Source organism: Myotis yumanensis, unplaced genomic scaffold (genome assembly GCF_028538775.1).
Source record: "Myotis yumanensis isolate MYYU_CA2020_CCGP unplaced genomic scaffold, mMyoYum1.0.hap1 SCAF_2, whole genome shotgun sequence".
Lineage (NCBI taxonomy): Eukaryota > Metazoa > Chordata > Mammalia > Chiroptera > Vespertilionidae > Myotis > Myotis yumanensis.
In genome coordinates this window covers 163,967,956-163,987,437 of record NW_027223753.1, presented here as the reverse complement: position 1 = coordinate 163,987,437, position 19,482 = coordinate 163,967,956, and the positions used below count along the sequence as shown (strand labels likewise).

General features: G+C 39.1%; 1 protein-coding gene across 1 annotated transcript in view; it reads right to left on the bottom strand.

Annotated features, from left to right (window-relative positions):
* Nucleotides 1–12,005, bottom strand: part of PAK2 (p21 (RAC1) activated kinase 2) — a 108,391-nt gene extending 96,386 nt beyond the window's left edge. The window contains exon 1 of the mRNA XM_070406482.1: nt 11,762–12,005. The gene's annotated coding sequence lies outside the window, so the exon portion shown is untranslated. The remainder of the gene's footprint in view (nt 1–11,761) is intronic.
* Nucleotides 12,006–19,482: the final 7,477 nt, after the last annotated feature.

The window sequence follows — 19,482 nt, the reverse complement described above, 5'->3', positions numbered from 1 at the left end:
AGGGCCCAGAGCTCTTACTTATATGAGAGTAATTAGGCAAAGAAATCAGAATTGGCTTTTAAAGAATAAGAAGGAATCTGCCAAGCAAAGAAAGAGAGGAAGGTCTCTGTATACAGAGGAAACAGTGTGTGTTAAGAAACTTTGTCATCTAAATGTTATGATCCTTCTTTTTTTTTCTTCTTCCCCCATTGGCCCCCATCCAATCACTACACTAAAAAGTGAAACTCAAAAAAAGAAAGAAAGAAAGAAAACGTGAAACTCAGAAAATGCTTCAAAACTGCCTGTAAGATAGGGGATGGGGAAGCAGAGAGGGAACAACAAAAAGATCAAAGATTACTGCCCTGGCTGGTGTGGCTCGATTGGAGCATAGTCCCATGCACTGAAGTGTCAAGGGTTTGATTCCCAATCAGGGCAAACTTGATGAAACAGGCATATATGGAGAAAAAAGACCAAGATGAAATAAGAGTAATTTAGGAAGAAAGGGAAGCAGGGTAAGTTTTTAAAGGATGTAAAGAAACGAAAATGTCAATAGCAGAAATAAAGCTGAATAGGAGGTGATAAAAGAAAATCAAATGAGTGATAAGGACAACCATTTGAGAAGCTTACACAAAGGACAGAAATGATAAGCCAGACACTACTTATTACAAGTGTTTTCAGGGAAAACAGAACTAAAGCAAAATAATCACAGTATTTCTGGAAATGAAAACAACCAATTTTGAAGAGTGTAAGGAGCTAATATATCAGGCAACATCAATGAACAAGACATGAGCTGTCAAAATATTTCAATAAAAAGAAAAAGGAAAATTCCTACCACAATCAGGCACAAGAAGCTCTGAAACAAACTGATGAATGCAAGATGATAGAGTGATTATCTACAGAATTTCTAAGGACATTAATGATCTAATAATTTTGAAGTATGTCTTCCAGTTATTCCTACTAAAAATATTTAGCTGAAAATCTATGCTACCTGACATACATGATAAATCTGTTTAAAGGTTAAGATTGAGAAAAATGGCATTGAGCACTGAATCCATCGCAATAAAGTTTAAATAATTTTTGAGAATTTTTATGAGTTTATTTGAGCCAGACTGATGACAACTGCCAGGAAGCGAAATCTCAGCTTCTAAATAATTTGTGTTAGCACTGAATGTAATTACCAAGGTAAGTCCTGAAAGATGAAGTTAAAAACATGACATGTACCAAAAATATACTAACAATATTCTGAGGTCCCAAGCTCACCATACAGAGGGAAAAGGGAATAAAGTGAGGATGGATTAAGAGAAAATAATAGTCTTCAGATATAAAAGTGAGTCCAAGTATAATTTTCTTTTTCATGCTGACAAATCAGAAAAGTTTGCTTTTTAAAATTTATATTTGTACTTGAATTTATTTAAACTATAAACTAATGCACTTTAAAAACAGGATGTACACAGCCTGGCCAGTATGGCTCAGTGATTGAGGGTGGACCTATGAACCAGGAAGTTACAGTTCAATTCCCAATTAGGGCACATGCCCAGGTTGGGGGCTCGATCCCAAGTGTGGGGCATGCAGGAAGCTGCCAATCAATGATTCTTTCTCATCATTGATGTTTCTATTTCTTGTTCCCTTTTCCTCTCTGAAATCAATTAAAAACAAACACACACACAAACCAGTAAGCATTATATAAAATGACAGAAACACACCCAACAGAATTCATTATAACATTTCTCATAAATGTTTTAAACATTCATTTTGAATTAAAACAAAAATAAACTACACATAATTTATTTTTTATTGTTGGGTGTTTTTTAAATTGATTTCAGAGAGTAAGGGAAAGATAGAAACATGGATGAGAAAGAAACATCTACCAGCTGCCTCTTGCATGCCGCCTACTGGAGATTGAGCCCATAGAGCATGTGCCCTGACCAGGAATTCTGAAACTCAACAATTGAAAAATAAACACCACAATTAAAAAATGGGTAAAAGATCTGAAGCAATACCTGACCAAAGATGACATATATATTAAAGATGGCAAAGAAACACTCAAAAAGAGGCTTAACATCATGCCTCAGTAGGGAATTATAAATTAAAACAGTAAGATTCCACTACACACTTAGAATGGCTAAACTCCAAAACACTGACACCACCAAATGCTGGTGAGGATGTTGAGCAACTGTTGGTAAGAAAGCAGAATGGTACAGCCACTTTGAAATACAATTTTACAGTTATATATAAAACTAAATATACTCTTACCATACAATCTAGCAATCATGGCCCCTGGTATTCACCCAAAACAGCTGAAAGCTTATGCCCACACAAAATCTACACACAAATGTTGATAGCAGCTTTATTCATAATTGCCAAATGTGGAAGCAATCAAGATAGCTTTTTGTAGGTGAATGAATGAACAAACTGGTACACTGGGACAATCAAATATTATTCAGTGCTAAAAAGAAATGAGCCATCAAACCATGAAATGATATGGAGGAAACATAAATGAATATTGCTAAGTGAAAGAAGTCAAGTTGAGGTTACATATTATCTGATTCCAACTATATGACATTCTGGAAAATGCAAAACTAGGAGATATGGGGGGTGAGGGAGGAAGAGATCAACCAAAGGACTTATATGCATGCATATGAGCAAAACTAATGGACACAGACAGTAGGGGGGTGAGGACTTATGCTTGAGGGAGGGGGTGGCGGGGAGAGATCAATGCAGGAAAAAGGAGACTCATGTAATACTTTAAACAATAGCCGAGGCCGGTTTGGCTCAGTGGATAGAGCGTCGGCCTGCGGACTGAAAGGTCCCAGGTTCGATTCCGGTCAAGGGCATGTACCTGGGTTGCGGGCACATCCCCCGTAGGGGGTGTGCAGGAGGCAGCTGATCGATGTTTCTCTCTCATCGATGTTTCTAACTCTCTATCTCTCTCCTTTCCTCTCTGTAAAATATCAATAAAATATATTTAAAAAAAAAAAATACTTTAAACAATAAAGAATTTAAAAAAATTAATAAGGTCATATAGTAAGAACTATTAATAAGGAATAAGTCAAATAAGATCATTTCAATAAAGTTTAATTAATAGATATATTACACTATATCCTGCAAACAGAAAAAAATATTATTTTTAAGATTCCAAGGAACACTTGCTAAATTGGATTATGCTTTAAATCACAAAGAAACCCTCAATAAATTTAAAAGGTATTTTAAAAGACTAAGGTCACTGACAACAAGGGGAAAAAAAAGAGTGAGTAGAGCTGTCCTAAATACCTCTTGAGTCAATGAGAAAACCAACCTAGAACTACCAACTATTCGTTTAAGTATAAGAATATCATTCATGTAAATTATGGAGTGCAGCCCAGCCAAAGCTGTACTCAGAGGTTAATTAAGAACACTAAATTTTTCATTATTTTAAACAAAGGAACTAAGAGTTTAATGAGTTAGAAAAAAGTACAACAAAAATTATGAAGAAAAGCAGGAAGAGCAAAATAAAAAGACTAGTTGAAATCAGGGAATCAGAAAACAATAGAATAAATCTCAATAGAATAAATCAATAAGTAGACAAACATCTGGCAAATAAAGTCAAGAAAAATAACGAAATCACACACACAAAAAAGATGGGAATAGTCCTGGCCGATGTGGCTCAGTTGGTTGGGGTGCCATCTGCAACACTGAAAGGTCAAGGGTTCAATTCCTGGTCAGGGCACATACCCAGGCTGCAGGTTTGATTCCTGGTCTTGATGTGTGCAGGAGGCAATCGATCAATGTTTCACTCTCACATGTATATGTTCCTCTCTCTCTTTGAAATCAATTTTTTTTATTAATCCTCACCTGTTTTCAGGTGAGGATTAATTTTAAAAAGGTGAAAATATATACCAGATTTTAATTAAAAAAATATTACATGCATCTCTATAACAAATTTAAAATCTTAAAATAATGTACTACCTATGGAAATAGAAATTATCAAAACTAACTCATCAATACCTAAAGATGCTTAGAAAGACTACAGAAGTAACTGCAGGCGTTACCATATGGCCTGTTACTCTTATTAAACTACTAGTAAATTTCTATGATATTCTCTATCCTTTCAATAAGTTCCATACACTTGACTAACGTGAGTAGGGTTTTGATTCCTTCTATGCCTTCTGTTATCGGCAAATTTATTATTATATACCCTTATCAGTAGTTAAAAAAGAAAAACCTGATCATCTCCTAAATAAGTGTCACACAAAAACATTTGATAAAATTCAGAAGCCATTCCTATTTTCTGTAAAGCAGAAACAGAATAAAATAATAAAGAATCTCTCTCTAGCCGCGGCCAGGTGGCTCAGTTGGTTGGAGCGTCATCCCATACACCAAAAGGTTGCCAGTTTGATTCCCAGTCAGAGCACATACCTAGGTTTCAGGTTCGATGGAAATAGTCCTGGTCCCAGTGATGGCACATATAGGAGGCAACCGATTGATATTTTCTCTCTCGCTCTCCCACTTCTCTCTCTCCCTCTCCTCCCTCTCTTTAAAATCAATAAAAACATATCCTAGGGTGAGTACTTAAAAAAAAGTCTCTCTCTAAAATCAACAGCTGCCATCATCCTTAACTGTAAAAATGCCAAAGATGTTCCAAGACAATTATCATCTCTCTTATTTAACCATGTCTTGGAGATTCTGCCCAATGTAATAAAGAGCTAAAACAGATATAAATATGTTGACTATTGGAAAGGAGACAAAAGTTGCTATTATTTTCACAATGAACCAGGAAAAAAAAGTTTATAAAATTTTATTGAAGTCCAGGGAGATAATAAAAATAACAGTGAACACAAAAATCTAGTTATTTCTACGTATTTATCAGAACTAAAACAAGATTCACATTTCTAGTGATAGTAAATATCAAACCTCTCTGAAGGGTCAATTTAAGACTTCTAAATGCTATACCTTTTTATTCAGTAATTCCACTTCTACAAATATATTCTAAAGTAATAATCAGAAATAGAAAGATATTCACCATAGTATTATCTGTAGAGTAAATAAGTTAAACATTCAGCAATAGGAAAATAATGAAACTAAGGCAGAGCTCTACAATGGTGTTAGGTAAACATGAAAAAAAATCATTTTTAGTCCTTGCCAGCTAGTTGGAGTGTCATTCTGTGCACCAAAAAGTTGTGGGTTCAATTCCCTGTCAGGGCACAAACCTAGGTTGCAGGCTCGATCCCTAGGTCGGGCCACATACGGGAGGCAACTGACCGATGTTTCTAGCATTGATGTCTCTCTGTCTCTGTCTCTCTCCCGCCCCTCCCTCTAAAATCAATGTACATATCCTTGGGTGAGGATTTAAAAAAATTATTTTTAAAAAGAATTTTTAAGGAGAACAAAGGAAAACTTTCAAGATGTAAGATTAGGTAAAAAAAAAAGAAAGCGCCCTAGCCGGTTTTGCTCAGTAGACAGAGTGTTGGCCTACGGACAGAAGGGTCCCAGGTTCAATTACGGGTCAAGGGCACATGCCCAGGTTGCAGGCTCAATCCCCAGTAGGGGGCATGCAGGAGGCAGCTGATCAATGATTCTCTCTCATCATTGATGTTTCTATCTCACTCTCCCTCTCCCTTCCTCTCTGAAGTCAATAGAAATATTTTTTTAAAAAGCAAGATAGCAAATTATACAAAATATGATACCAATTTTATAAAAGTAAACTATGTACACACATATATATAAAGAAGAAAGAACTAGCAGATAACATACCAAAATACCAACAGTAGTTACCCATAGGTAAAGAAATGAGTTTTTTGATGTGTTGTGTTTTGTTTCTTCAAATATTTAATTAGGAAGGTGAAAAAGAAGTTTAGAAAAAATTTACAACAGAGATAAGTTATTAAACATCTGGCTATATTTCCACTATTATATCTGTCAATGTAAGTTCTTATTAATAATTTGCTCTTTAGAGTACCTGAAATTTTATCTAAATGCTTTTCCCCATATCTATTGCTCATGTGTTTATTATATAACAATTTTGCTTCATTCACAAGCCTATGGATTACTAAATAATCTCAAAATTAAAAAGAATAGGAATTAATTTTTAAAAGCTAAGATTATCTTAAAATACACTTTGCTCTTAAGAAATAAATGCAGCCCTAGCTGGTTTGGCTCAGTGCATAGAGGACTGAAGGGTCTCAGGTTGGATTCCGGTCAAGGGCACATGCTCAGGGGACATGCAGGAGACAGACAATCAATGATTCTCTCTCATCATTGATGTTTCTATCTCTCTCTCCTTTCTCCCTTCCTCTCTGAAATCAATAAAGATATATTTAAAAGATAAATAAATGCAAAATAAAACCTATCTTTCCAGAACCTATTAAACATTTACATGAAACAATATTACCAAATGTAATAGCTTCATCAGAAAGATATTAATGTGGATTAAAAGTACCCAAATAACTCATGTTTTCAGCGCCCTGGAAATGAAGGTTAGAGGTTAACATGTTAAGATAAATATAAGAACAGTAAGAATATCCAAACCATAATGGAGATCAGGAAAGACTCACAAAGAAAGCTATACACCAAGCAAGTCAAACTGAAAGGCTAATATGGGTTAAACAAGGTTCAAGTTTATGTGGGCCACAAAAAAACAAAAGCTTCCATTTTCATAGAAATGTAGGTTTATTTTGATAGAGACATGTTGAATACAAAGGGTTGAAATAAATGAGTAATCGTTAACATAAAATAATAGGACATTTTAATAAAAATTAATATTTTTTCTTGAACATTAACTTACCAGACACTGAAAAACTGCACAAATTAATAAGCATAACACAAATAAACCTATTTTTCTTGTTCTCCGAAAGCAAAATATTTCCTGTTGCTCACACTAAACAAGTCAGTCAAGACTAATGACGTGGCAATTGTCTGCTAAAATATTCGCTGCTAGTATTAGTGGATAGAAATGGTGCACCTGCGTGTAAGGCGCGTAAGGGAAATAAATGCAATATGATTATAGTAATCAGTCGTTAGCAAACGTTGTAGTCCGTTATTAATAATTATGTATAACAGGATATTGTAAAAATTAAGTTACGAAATTTTTATTAAAACGTTTCTTACATACCGTTATATTGGCTGGGCCACAAAAATATTCTTTGTGGCCCCAAGCAGCCCACAGGCTGGAGTTTGACATGCTTGCTATACACAAAGGCTGAGATTTGCATACATATGCATGTAATCGAATTAAGTAGGTGACAAGAGAGAGGTCAAAAGGGGCACTTTTTTTCTTTTCAGATGTGATGCTTACAATAAAACCATTATATTATTTTCTGAATCCCTATAATGCAACTTTCACACCAACGTCAAACTCCTAAAGACATTTTTATATCTGTATTTGATTTCAGTAGCCAAGCTATTTTATATTTTTAAAACTCTCTTATATGACCTCACCACGAGCAAAAAAAAAAGTCCAGAAGGATTAAGATTAAAATACAACAATTATTAAAAGTACAAGACAAGCCCTAGCTGGTTTGGCTCAGTGGATAGAGCACTGGCTTGCAGACGGAAGGGTTCCGGGTTCAATTCCTGTCAAGGGCACATGCCCAGGTTGTGGGCTCGATCCAGTGTGGGGTGTGCAGGAGGCAGTCGATCAATGATTCTCCATCATCATTGATGTTTCTATCTCTCTCTTTCCCTCTCCCTTCCTTTCTGAAATCAATAAAAATATATTTTTTTAAAGTACAAGGCAATATAGAAGAATGTTCTGTATATATTTTTATTGATTTTGGAGGGAGAGAGATAGAAACATCAATGATGAGAATTGGCTGCCTCCTGAATACCCGGGCATGTGTCCTTGATGGGAATTGAATCCGGGAGCCTACAGTCCGCAGGCCAGTGCTCTATCCACTGAGCAAACCAGCCAAGATGAAGAATGTTTTTTTAAAAAAGGTGAAATGGGGAAGATCTTAAACAGAAGGCAAAGGATTAATATCTATTATGTATAAGGAGCATATACAATTAGATAAGAAAGTATGGATTGGTTTGGCCTTTTAGTAAGTGAATTTGGCACCTACTGAAACTTGAAGTGTACATTTAAGAATTCTTTTTATGAAAATACTTGCACACATATGCATGTGCACAAAGATATAAGGAATTCATTAGGTCTTCAGTTTTAGTTGCTCATAATTGAAACATAAATGACCATGAGTAATTAAAGTAGAACTATGTAATGGAATAATACCTCACGTCTGTTGAATGATGAGATACAACTATAAGTATTGACAAGGAAAATAATATATAATAATCAATTTTTTAATTTTAAAAAATTAAGGTAAAAACTATACACATGGTACTTATTTCTAATTGCATAAGTAAAACAAAATTATTAACAGTGAGTACCTCTAAGGAATGGGACTAGAAAGTGAGAAAAAACTAATCTTCACTTTTTACTCTAAATAATTTACTTGAACCTTTTATAATAAGCACATCCCTCTTCTGGAATTTAATTTTAAAATAAGGGAAAAAAACCAACACTAGCCTGTCATGATAGTTATCCTTGAGGGCTGAGAATAAAGTGGTTTTTGTCCTGTTCCTTAGTAATTTTCACTACTTTCAAATTTTCTATGAGAAATATGTATATTTTTAAATCTGAGATGCCTGTATTTTAAAAAAAACACCTGTATTCTTTTAAAAAAAATATATATATATGTTTTAATGATTTTTTACAGAGAGGAAGGGAGAGGGATAGAGAGTTAGAAACATCGATGATGAGAAACATCGATCAGCTGCCTCCTGCACACCCCCTACTGGGGATGTGCCCGCAACCAAGGTACATGCCCTTTACTGGAATTGAACCTAGGACCCTTCAGTCAGCAGGCCAATGCTCTATCCACCAAGCCAAACTGGTCAGGGCAAAAAAACACCTGTATTCTATTTCAGTGGTGAAACTAATTTTTTTCCTGAAAAGTAATTTTTAATTTAACAGTTATGGTCTCAGAAACTTGGTCCTGGGATTCCAACCTCTTTCACAAAAGTCTTAAATCTAAGTTTGGGAGCAGAACATTTGCTGTAGAAGCAATTAAATGTAAAAACCTATTTTAGAATGGAATATTAACTAACATTTATTAAGGACTTAAGCACTGCTATCTGCTAAGTACTTTACCTGCATTGCTCTAAATAGCCCTATGAAATTTGTATGATACTGTTATTATTCCCAGTATACAGATTAAAAAAAAAAAAAATCAGGTCTTGAAAACAATGCATATCTTGGCCAAGATCAAGTAGAAAAGCCAGGATTCAAACCCAGGTCTCCTGCTCCTAACCACCTGAGATTACGGAATAAGTACAAATGCACCTCAGAGACAATAAGCTAGAACTCAAATCTTGCATGAGTGTTCAGATTGTCTACTGTTAACCAGGTTAGTGATCCTGAAATGAAGAAGTAGTGAAACTCAATTCCGAACACAGAAGAAAACAATCAGTGTTTCTTCAAGGCAATAGGAGCTATTTTTTCCTTCTCTGCTTCTTACCAAGGGACAACTCAGATGTGTAAGTAACTTAACAACTTCCCTCTTATTAGTCTGAAATTAGTTAGCCCTCTCACTGAAATTAGGCTTTTGAAAACAAATTGATCAGAACTCTGAAGCCTTAAACAAGGCCCAGTTTCAAATTTCATCAGAAGAAAAAACTTAGAAAGCCAAAAGAAACATTATACTTGAATATTAGAATAATCAATATCAACAGATTAAACATAGGAAGGATTTAACAGTAGCTACTTATTTTATCCTCAGCTATTTGAACAAGCTCTCTTTTTTAAAAAGTGTAACTGAAAGTTTATCCTTAGCTACCTGAGCAAGTTCTAAGTTTTCTCTTATAATTGAAAAAGAAATATACACCACTGTCAACCATGTCTACTTGGAAACCGGGCCTATCAGAAACATCAGAGAAACATAGAAACCCCTATTCATTTGTTGAGTAGATATTCTCCAACTACAAACTTACTGCAACTTTATAAATTTGCTATTAAATGTCACAAAGTCCCGAAGAATAACTCTATGTATAACTGGTAAACCATGAATCAAGGCCCCAAAGGAAGTGGAACACCTAGGAGCTCTTTCTCAGTAAAAGTACCTGCTTATAGAAGGAACCAGCAGAGAAGCTGACATCACAGACTAAGTTTTACACTCAACATTCTATACCTTAACCCTTTAGGGCGGGAGGCCAACAAGACCACCCTTTAAGCTGAGGACAACTGACACTACCAAATTATGGCAGTATTGAAACTCAGTACTAAGCCATCAGTAACAATGACTATTTAGTGAAAACATAAAATTCACTGAATTAAGGTGAATGTCTTTCACCAAAACCTGAAAGTGGGTTTAATGTATATTACAGGTCAAAAAAATTTTGAGGTTCACTTTTCACAATGTAAATCAGTGTTCTTTGTAAATCAGATTTTTAAACCAAGGATGCAAACACTGCCTTAAATCAATACCCTAAAATAGGAGAACGTGAGCAAAACTTTTCATGTAAATTTTTTTCACATCTAAATAAAACATATAGAAGTGAGTATGCTTTACAAATGCCACAGAGCATCTGGCAAAGTTGACAAGTTCTAACCTGCTTTAAAAATTACTATTCACTGCCTTCATCCCAATCTAACTTCATTTAATGTTATTCTTTTGGATAAACTCTACCAAACAACAACAACAACAAAAAAACACCCCAGAGCAAATTACTGAATTCTTGCACATTTCAATATCCTGCCTACCTGTAAGAGCGGAAGTGTTGAACAGAACAGGGGAAAAAACGTGACGTGCACAACCTTGATCCAAAACACAGCTCGTTGTAGTCTAATCTTAGGTCTAACCATTTTAATGTCTTTTTTACAGAGATTAAAAAAGAAAACTATAGGTCACTTGTAAAGGAGTCCTGAGATAATTATGTCAACGGGAGTTGGCGTTATCTATGGAGGAAACAAAATCACGGTCACAGCAAGAGTATTCCCACAAAATGTAGGGTACAAGAAGAGTAAAACAGTAACTGACAATGGTTTTTCACACTTCGGTTACTGAATGAACTTTATATTTAAAGAATTAGTCAAAAGGTTAAGTCCACCGAGGAATCTGTGGGAGCGGTGTGTGTGTGTGTGTGTGTGTGTGTGTGTGTGTGAGTGTGTGTGTTTTAAAGATAGCCAAACATGGTTAAAAGCCCATCTTCACCTAAATTACCTAAAGAAGCAAATAATCACCTCCTGGCTGAAGATCAAACAAAAAAAAAAAATCACAAGAAGACCCGAAAGTTCTGCTCTTTAAGCGGAGGCCCTCAAACCCTCGGAAACTATACGTTTTTACGAATGCGGAATGTGGAAGAGATCAGATTTGAGTTTAAAAGTGTCACGGACTCGGGACAATGTGCCCGAGCAATAAAGCTGGGATGAGCAGAGCAGCGGCCAGGGGGGCTGGGGCTCGGGGAGACGGGGAAAATGCAAGAATCAGCCCCGAGAGCCGGTCCCGCAGCAAAGGAAACGGAGGAGAGGAGGCTGAACGGCGAGGAGGGTTCGGGGAGGCAGAGCCCCCGGGCCGCTCCGGTCGGGGAGGACCGGGTCCAGGAAGAGGAGCCGCACCGGCGCGGCCAGCTCCCCGCTTGGGGCGACAGCGGAGCAGCCGCCCCAGGGAGCAGACAATGAGCCACCGCCCCGGGGCCGCGGCTCCGGGCGCGCAGGTGGCGGCGGTCCCGGGCCGCCCGCGCCTGCCAGGCCGCGGAGAAGGAAGAAGGAAGGAGAGCGGCGGCCCCGCGCCCGGCCCGTCTGCCCACTTACCCTGCGAGGAAAGGTCCCCGCCCAGGAGGCGCCTCCGTCCGAGCTCCGGCGCCTGCGGAGCCGCCCCGGGCCAGCGCGCGGCGGGCGGGGAGGGGACGCAGGGGGAGCGCACGGGGAGAGGGGCCGCGCTGCAGGCAGCCGCCCTACCGCTAGGCCGAGCGGCAGCCGAGCCCCACGGGCGCCGGGAGGGGAGGGCAGGGAGGCTCCGGCAATGGCGACGGCCCCGGCTGGAGGGGAAGCGGAACAACCGCCGCCGCTGCGCGTGGCCACAACCCTGGGGGAGGGCGGCGGCGGGGAGCGGGGAGGGGTGGCGAGGACAGCGCCCCTCCCGGAGCTCCACGGAGGGGCCGGCACCGCCTCCCAGTGGGCGGGCTCTGGTGGGAGCTGCTGGGAGTTGTAGTTGATGTGTACAGCTGCTCTCTTTTTTGGGGTGTGGGCATGTGCTTCATATTGAGAGAGGCAGCCAGTCCTTCATCCGATTCAACGTAGTCTCCACTCAGCTCCGGGTCAACCAAAGATGCTGACAGATGTCTGTTCTATGAATCGGCTCCAGGACATTTGTTTCTGGGAATTCATCCATTATTCATTTTACTTAAAAAAATATCCTATCCTCCTATATAATAAAAGGGTAATATGCAAATTGACTTAACATTGGAATAAACGGTCACTATGACACATACTGACCACCAGGGGGCAGATGCTCAACGCAGGAGCTGCCCCTGGTGGTCAGTGCGCTCCCACAGGGGGAGCCCGCTCAGCCAGAAGCCCAGAAGCCGGGCACACCGCTGGCAAGCACAGCAGTGGTGGTGGGCGGCAGCGCTAAGGCTGTCCAACTGAAGGCTTAGGCCTGCTCCCCAAACCCTGAGGGCTCCCGAACTTCGAGAGGGCACAGGCCAGGCTGAGGGACCCACCAACTGCACAAATCTCGTGCATGGAGCTTGTAGTATGTATGTGCATGTGTGCGTGCGTGTGCGTGCGTGTGTGTGTGTATTTTTTTTCTTTTTCAAATTGATTTCAGAGAGGAAGGGAAAGAGAGAAACATCAATGATGAGAATCATCCATCAGCTGCCTCCTGCATGCCCCTTACTGGGGATTGAGCCCACAACCAGGGCATATGCCCTGATGGGGAATTCAACCGTGACCTTCTGGTTCATAGATCCATGCTCAACCACTAAGTCACACCGGCTGGGCTATCCATTTTTACTTTTTACCTACAAACTCTACGATATTTTGCTGCTAAATTAAGTCCCATCTCCTTACAAATTAAGGCCTCCAACTTTTATCTTTAGAGGAGTTATCGATGTATTCACTACTACTACGAATATTTGAGTGTCTAATATGTACGAGAAATGGTTAAGGCATCAGGGACATAAGAATGTACGAGTCACTTTGCCTTTGTGGCACTCACAGATATAAAAATACAATAATTAAAATAGTGATATCTGGATGAGGGAAAACTGGGGAGACTGTTTTGGACAGCTTGACCAAAGAAAGCATCTTAAAGAGGTGACATTTAGGCTGAGAACAGAGAGAGCCATGAGAAGCACCCAGGAGAAAGGATTCCAAGCAGGAGGAGGAAGAAAGGGGCTTGCTAAGGTCAGCTCAGAACGACTGTTTAGGTGAAGCTTAGGGCAAGCAGGGTAGTGTAGTAAGAAACCATTAGAGTAAACAATATTCAGGTCAGGAAGGATCTTGAATGCCATGGTAAAGAGTTTGGACTTTTTTCCAAGAAGCTATTAAATTTAAGCAGGGAAGTGATGTTATCTGGATTACACTGTAAGATCACTAGGTTGCTACGTGGAGAATGGAGTACAGAGATACTAGAAGAGAAATGAATTAGGAAGGCAGTAATCATGACGGATACAAGAAAAAATAACAGTAGAAATGGAGAAAGCTAGCCAGATTGTGCTTATCTATAGAGAAAAAAAAAACCTCAATTGATATGGAGAGTACGAGAAAGGAATTAAAGAGCAATATGGCTATTTACTATTAGATAACCTTAAAAACAATCCTATTATTGGCCCTGGCCAGGTACTCAGTTGGGGATTCAATCCTCGGTCTGAGTACATAAAAGGATGAATGCATGAATAAGTGGAACAACATATCGATGTTTCTCTCTCCCTTCTTCTCTTTTACTTATCAGGATAAGTATAATAAATCTTCTCAAAACATATCAAAGTGAAACTGCAAAATATCAAAGGAAAAACAACCAGAAAGAAAAGACATGCCCTGTAAAGAAACAACTATAACAATGGGTTGCCAGTTGACAATGAAAAAATATTTTCAAAGTGCCAAGAGAAAATAACCAAATTTAGAAGTGTATACCCAGCTAAATTATCAGTCATATAAGCAAAGGGAAAATAAAGATATCATCAAACAAAAAAAGATATATTACAAAACAGAGACCTACTAAAACAGTGGTTCTCAACCTTCTGGCCCTTTAAATACAGTTCCTCATGTTGTGACCCAACCATAAAATTATTTTCGTTGCTACTTGATAACTGTAATATTGCTACTGTTATGAATCGTAATGTAAATATCTGATATGCAGGATGGTCTTAGGCGACCCCTGTGAAAAGGTCATTCGACTGCCAAAGGAGTCGCGACCCACAGGTTGAGAACCACTGTACTAAAGGCACTCCTTGACTACCAGAGGGAAAAGGGGGTGGGGGAGGTAGAAGAGGGTATAGGAGATAAATGGTGATGGAAGGAGACTTGACTTGGGGTGGTGAACACACAATACATATGATGTATTATAGAACTGTACACCTGAAACCAATGTCACCCCAATAAATTCAATAAAAAAGGGGAAAAAAGGAACTCCTTAAAAACATATACTTCAGGCCCTGACTGGTTTGGCTCAGTGGATAGAGCGTCGGCCTGCAGAGTGAAAGGTCCCAGGTTCGATTCCGGTCAAGGGCATGTGCCTTAGTTTCGGGCACATCCCCAGGAGGGGGTATGTAGGAGGCAGCTGATCGATGTTTCTCTCTCATCGATGTTTCTAACTCTCTATTCCTCTCCCTTCCTCTCTGTAAAAAATCAATAAAATGTATTTAAAAAAACAAAAACAAAACACATATACTTCAGGAAGAAACTGATTCCAGAAGTAAGGTCTGAAATACAAAAATCAGGTAGATAACTAAACCTATGATCCTATCACTGATTAGGACAATGCTGAAGGGCATACTTAGTCCATATTATTTCATTGTCTCTCAGCCTACCAAAACCCTCTTACATTCAATAACCTGACAATAGCATATTTTGTGAGTATGGGGAATAATACAGATAGGTGTTGGTCACCTCACTCTAATTTCTTTATCTCCATACCATATAAACCAGAATCAATTATCAAAATACAGGTAAATAGCTTGAAATGAATAGAATATCTGACTAGAATAATCTTTAAACTCATTATATTCTGAAATAATTAGAGCTACAATAGATCTTTCCAGTTCCCAAACCATGTATATACCATCCTCCATGAGAAATAGCTAAAATATCTCAATTCCTGATAGAGTGGCTGAGAAACACACACACACACACACACACAAATCTCTGTTACCCCCTTACTAGTAGTTGAGGTTTCCTCTCTGTTATTTTCACCCAAAAGAACATAATACTTTAAGAAAAATAAACTGCAAAAGTAAAACAAATACTGGATCATAATAATCAAGAGAATAGTACCCATTTTCTTGTCCTTAAAAAAAAAAAGATGATATACATAATTACAAAACTGATTTTTAAAAATAAAGTGCTTATTCATTTTTAAAATATCCACAGAATATACAGAGTTCAAAACCAGAAATGTTCTATCAAAAGTAATGTCATCTGGCCCAGCCTGTTTGGCTCAGTGGTTGTGTGTCGACCCATGAACCAAGAGGTCAGTTTGAGTCCCAGTGAGGGCACATGCCTGGGTTTTGGGCTTGATCCTCAGTAGGTGGTATGCAGGAGGCAGCCGATCAGTGATTCTCATCATTGATGTTTCTATCCCTCTATCTTTCTCCCTTTGTCTCTCTGAAATCAATCTATAATAATAAAAGCATAATATGCTAATTGGACCAGACAGCTGAACGATGTTCTGGAAGAAGCCGGGGTGCAAGGGCCGAGCCCCTTGCATGAATATTGTGTATCTGTCCTCTAATAAAAACATATATATATATTTTAAAGTAATGTCGCCTGCAACTACTTATTAGGCAAGAATGGTCATATCCAAGTGTTTTTCACTGACATACATTTTTTAATACTTTTGAATAGCTATATAAATGAGTAAATGGCTAAAACATGTTCTAAGCCACAATTCAGACAGGGTGGAAATTTTAGTCATTTTAAAGATTTCTAATATTTCTGCCTTATGGCACTGGGTTGCTTTTTTCAATATTTAAATTCTCAAACACATCTTCAAAAAGAAATGTTATGACTGGTCGAGCCATACATGTCAAATTATAAAAGACTAGAGGCCCGGTGCACGAAATTCGTGCACTGGGAATGGGTGGGGGGGTCCCTTAGCCCAGCATGTGCCCTCTTGCAGTCCGGGACCCCTCCCTTGTTACTGCCCACCTGCTTGCTCCTTTCTACCACTTGGCTTGCTGCTCCTTAGTGCTGCCAGGAAGGCCTTGGGTCTGCTGGGTGCCGGGCCTGCGGGTTTGTGTCTCTGATACCCCCAGCAGCCCCAGCACCAAGGTGACGGGCATTGGGGCTGCTGGGTACAGGCCCCCCGTTGCGTGTTTGTGTCTTCTATCAGGCCCCCAGCAGCCCCAGCAGCCCCAGCAGCACCTAAATAACATAAGGGAAACTTTATTTAGTCTTCTTTTAAAAGCAATCTAGTTTAAAAATGAGTTGCAGTTAAGACAGAACAAAGAACATGGTACCTAAGAGTGAGATAGACTGACAGAGGTGAGGCTGGGCACTGGTCAGGGGCTTACATGCCAACTGTTCTACACCTGGGAAATGATGTAAAATCGTTTCTTTAGTTTTCTGCTTAATGGTCTTCTCCAGCACTGAGGTCAGAGGAGCTGCCTTCCAGCCCGCAGGCTGCTTCTCAGAGTCGAAAATTTCGCCATAGGCCTCTGCCTAGGACAGGACCTCTGCACCCCCAGGGTGCATAAACACACAGGGCTTCCATCAGGCTCCTCTGATCCCGGGCCGGGAGGCCTCTCAGCTCCTCTGATCCCGGCGGCCGGGAGACCTCTCGGCTCCGCTGATCCCGGGGCCGGGAGGCCTCTCGGCTCCGCTGATCCCGGGGCCGGGAGGCCTCTCGGCTCCGCTGATCCAGGGGCCGGGAGGCCTCTCGGCTGCGCTGATCCTCGGGCCAGGAGGCCTCTTGGCTCCGCTGATCCCCGGGCAGTGAGGCCTCTCTGCTCTGCGGCTTCAGGGCTGTTTGGCTTTGCTCTACTGCTTGGAGCCTGAGTATGCAGATTAACCCCCATCTTTTAGCTTCTATAATTGAAACATTGTATCTTTTGGAGCTGTTGCTTCAGGAGCTCAGAGCCCCGCAGCTGCAGGCAGGAACCTTGGTTTCCTCTATCGCTGTGGCAACCAAGCATCCTGTTCTCAGCTGCCTGGCTGCCTGCCGCCATCTTGGCTGACAGTTAATTTGCATATACTCACGGATTAGCCAATGAAAAGGGTAGCGGTCGTACGCTAATTACCATGTTTCTCTTTTATTAGTGTATATTTATTCCCATAAAAACACCAAGCTATTGCCCTGGCCGGTTTGCTCAGTGGTTAGAATGTCGACCCTCAGACCAAAGGGTCACAGGTTCTATTCCTGTCAAGGGCACGTACCTTGGTTGCAGGTCCCCCCAGCCCTAGAAGGGGTGAGTGTGGGAGGCAACCAATCAATGTGTCTCTCTCACACAGATGTTTCTCTCTCTGTCTCTCCTCCTCTCTCTAAAAAATCAATGGGGGATAAAAATGTCCTCAGGTGAGGATTAACAAAAAACAAACAAACAAACAAACAGAATGTTTTAGGAAATCCGTTATAGCATATAAACTGTATATCATATCCCTTTAATCTATTTAAAACAAACAATGCCAACATAACATGGTTTTAGTGGCTTTGGTTTTGGAACATGCTTGCTCTAAAAAAATTGCCCTAAATAAATGGAAGGGCATGCTCGCCCTTTTATTTTTTAATTAGCTTATGGCGCTTACTTTATTTTCTAATTTTTTTTCCAAAGTAAAACAATAAATCAAGACTTTTCAAAAAAAATCAGCAATGTTAATTTTAATACAGATGTGGTACAGTATGTTTAATTACAGGAGGGCAGAGATTCTAGTTAAATAAAATCGAAAACCCTTATTATCTCCAATATAAAATTACTAAATTAATGTCTCAAAAGAAAATACTAGTATAAAGCTTTATTTTTTTATTTTTTGTTAATCCTCACCTGAGGATATTTTTTCATTGATTTTTAGAGAGAGTGGGAAGGGGAGAGACAGAGAGAGAAACATCAATGTGAGAGAGACACATGGATTGGTTGCCTCCCTCAGGGATGGAGCTTGCAACTGAGGTACATGCCGGGGACCCTTCAGTCCCCGGGCCAATGTTCTATCCACTGAGCATACTGGCTAGGGCTAGTGAAAGCTTTAACTCACACGATTATTCACTACAGATTTATGATTTATCAATTACATTCTCCACCACTTTGGCAAAAGGATGAAGTTGGTTTCTTTTTAAAACAGTTTATAAATCTAACATAGTAAAGATTAAATATAAGTTCATATTGCACTTTTTACATACAAGAATGAAACAGTAAAGTCAAGTGTCTTGCATACACTAAGAACAGCACAAATTTGTCACAAACTTAATGCAGAAGTTGATGTGAGGTGTATTCAAAATGTAGAAATGTAACATATGTATGTACAGAAGTCTGAGACTATTAACAAACAATATACTGTATGACTTTCTTCTTTTTAGCACAGTTGTATTTATTAATATAGGCTTTTGGTTCTAAATCAAGACCTCTTATTTTTTTTAAAAAATCACTTGAAGATACAAAAATATTTTTGCAAATGTGTAACTTAATAAAATATACTCTTTCTGAACTGTCTTCCTGACAAATTCAGTATTAAATCAGAACTAAATCTTAGTACTTAGTTTCATCAAGTCCTTTGACAATTCATATATTAAAAAGCAATATAGCCCAGCTGGTGTTGCCCAGTGGTTGAGCGTCGACCCATGAACCAGAAAGTCATGGGATTGCAGGCTCAATCCCCAGTAGGAGGCATGCAGGAAGCAGCCAATCGATGATTCTCTCAACACTGATGTTTCTATCTCTCTCTCCTTCTTTCCTCTCTCTGAAATCAATAAAAACATATATATAGATATAGATATAGATATTTTAAAATATATTTTATTGAATTTTTACAGAGAGAAAGGGAGAGGGATAGAGAGTTAGAAACATCGATGAGAGAGAAACATCAATCAGCTGCCTCCTGCACACCCCCTACTGGGGATATGTCTGCAACCAAGGCACATGCCCTTGACCGGAATTGAACCTGGAACCTTTCAGTCCACAGGCTGACGCTCTATCCACTGAGCCAATCCGGTTAGGGCTATATATAAATATTTTTTAAAGCAATATAACTTATGAAAGGAGAATGGAAATGTTTTAAGGAATAATTAATATTAATATTTTCTTAGTTGTTTTAATATTTTCTTTGAAACTCTGGATGACTTCAATATTCTCATAAAATTAAGATTTAAATAAACTCATCAT